Consider the following 2,342-nt stretch of genomic DNA (forward strand, 5'->3'; position numbering starts at 1 on the left):
CTCCCTTTCAACTATCGAACAAACGCAAGAATGGCTGACAAAGTGTTTAGTGTATCTGGGGTTGTAAAACAGTTAAGATCCTTAGACGCCAGGAAGGCATCTGGCCCAGACGGTATCGCCATAAGATTTTATGTTGACTATGTTACAAACATAGCACCATTCTTATCCATCATCGATCAGAGATCACTGGAACAGTGGAAAGTTTCACGGGACTGGAATAAGGCCCAGGTCATAGCAATCTATAAAAAGGGTAGAAAATCGGATGCACATAATTACCGGCCAATTTCACTGACATCGATCTGTTGTAGAATCATGGAACATATTTTGTGTTCAGACGTAATGACCTTTCTAGACTCTGAGAAGCTCATCTGCAGAAACCAGCACGGTTTTAGGAAACAGGAGTCAGGCGAGACTCAGCTGGCCCTCTTTGTGCATGATACACAACAGGCTCTAGCTACAGGCTCCCAGGTTGATTCCATCTTTCTCGACTTTCGAAAGGCGTTCGAGTCAGTTCCGCACTGTCGCTTGCTCCAAAAAGTGCGCCTATCCGATGACATGTGCGGTTGGATAGATAGTTTTCTAACAGACAGGGAGCAGTATGTCGTCCTGAACGGAGTGACTTCAACAGAAAGAAGCGTAGCTTCAGGTGTGCCCCAGGGCAGCGTAATAGGTCCGCTGCTTTTTACGATTTACATAAACGATCTGGTTGATGGTATTGACAGTGGCGTTAGAATGTTTGCCGATGATCCTGTAGTCTACAGGAAAATAGCATCACACGAAAGTTGTGAACAAAGCAATGAGGATTTGCAGAAAATAAATGCGTGGTGTAATGATTGGCAGTTATTTCTCAATATTAGTAAGTGTAACCTACTGCGTATAACAAGGCGAAAATCCCCGTTAATGTACGAGTACAGAATAAATGTCCCGTCTTTGGAAGTGGTAACATCCGTCAAGTATCTGAGTGTGACTGTTCGAAATGATCTCAAATGGAATGATCAGATTACACAAGTAACGGGCAGGCGAACTCTAGATTGCGGTTTATTGGTAGAATCCTGAAGCGGTGCAGTCCTTCAACAAAGGAAATAGCTTACAATACATTAGTTCGTCCAGTCTTAGAGTACTGTTCGTCTGTATGGGACCCTTACCAGTTGGATCTGATTCAGAAAATTGAGAAGGTCCAAAGAAGAGCGGCAAGATTCGTGACTAGTACATTTAACCATCGCGAGAGCGTTACAAATCTCATAGAAAGTTTGAAGTGGGACATACTCTGTAAGGTGTCAGGCAAATCCAACACCTTCCATGAAAACCCCGACATGATAAGCAAATCCAGTAGTATGTCACATAGCTCCGAATAAATCGTGACATTAAATTAACCAAAGTAATACGAGTAACGAGTGAGCAAATGGAATACCACAGACTAACACAAGAATGCCTAAATGCATGTCATACCTTCCCACCATGAGACAAGACGCAGTTCTGAGGGGAGAAACGGGAGAAACGAGAACAGAAGCCGAGAGCAGAACCGTGTTAAGCAAGAAGGCCCTACGATAAGGGACGGACACCCACGTCGCCAGCTAACTGCTAGGACCACATCACCCGCAAGTTTTAGCGTGAGACTTTTTCTCGTCTCTGTTACATCAAGACCACCCCCCAGCTAATGTTAAAAGCTAGAACCCTCCATAAGAACAGTATAGATCTTACGATAACACAAAAAGGGCTACACCACCCGCAAGTTTTAGCGTGAGACTTTTTTGCGTCTCTGTTACGTTAGGACCACCCCCCAGCCCATGTTAAAAGATAGAGCCCTCCAGAAGAATAGTATAGACTTATGATAACGCTTAAAGGACCACACCAGCTGCTAGTTTTAGCGTGAGACTTTTTCGCGTCTCTGTTATGTTGCAAACTTTAAAAACATTGCCCCACCACGAAAAGTATAACGTTTCTCATTGGATAGACAGAATTTTTGTAGGCAGAGCTTAAGGTTAACATTGAGACCCTGATTGGTCAGATGAAAACACAGCCAGATAGTTTTTTTTAAACCAATTTCGGTAAATTGTAGTAAGGAGAAGTTAGGAGAGAGTTGCTTCCGAGAAGGCGAGCTGGATGGAGCTGCGCCGGCCGCCGCCCCCTTACGAACACCGACAAGATAATGAACGCACGCGATGCCGCATTTTTGAGCGCATAAGGCTTCACTCAGAACTGCAGAAGTCTCATCTGTTACATCCCCTTTACGTAATACTAGTGTGGATCGTCAATTAAAGCTCACGGTGTTCACATTTGCCACCTGAAGTAAAAATTTGAAACGCGATGATTTTTCTGTTATATAGTTATTGAGAAGCCAC

Source organism: Schistocerca serialis, chromosome 4, assembly GCF_023864345.2.
Source record: "Schistocerca serialis cubense isolate TAMUIC-IGC-003099 chromosome 4, iqSchSeri2.2, whole genome shotgun sequence".
NCBI classification, from domain to species: domain Eukaryota; kingdom Metazoa; phylum Arthropoda; class Insecta; order Orthoptera; family Acrididae; genus Schistocerca; species Schistocerca serialis.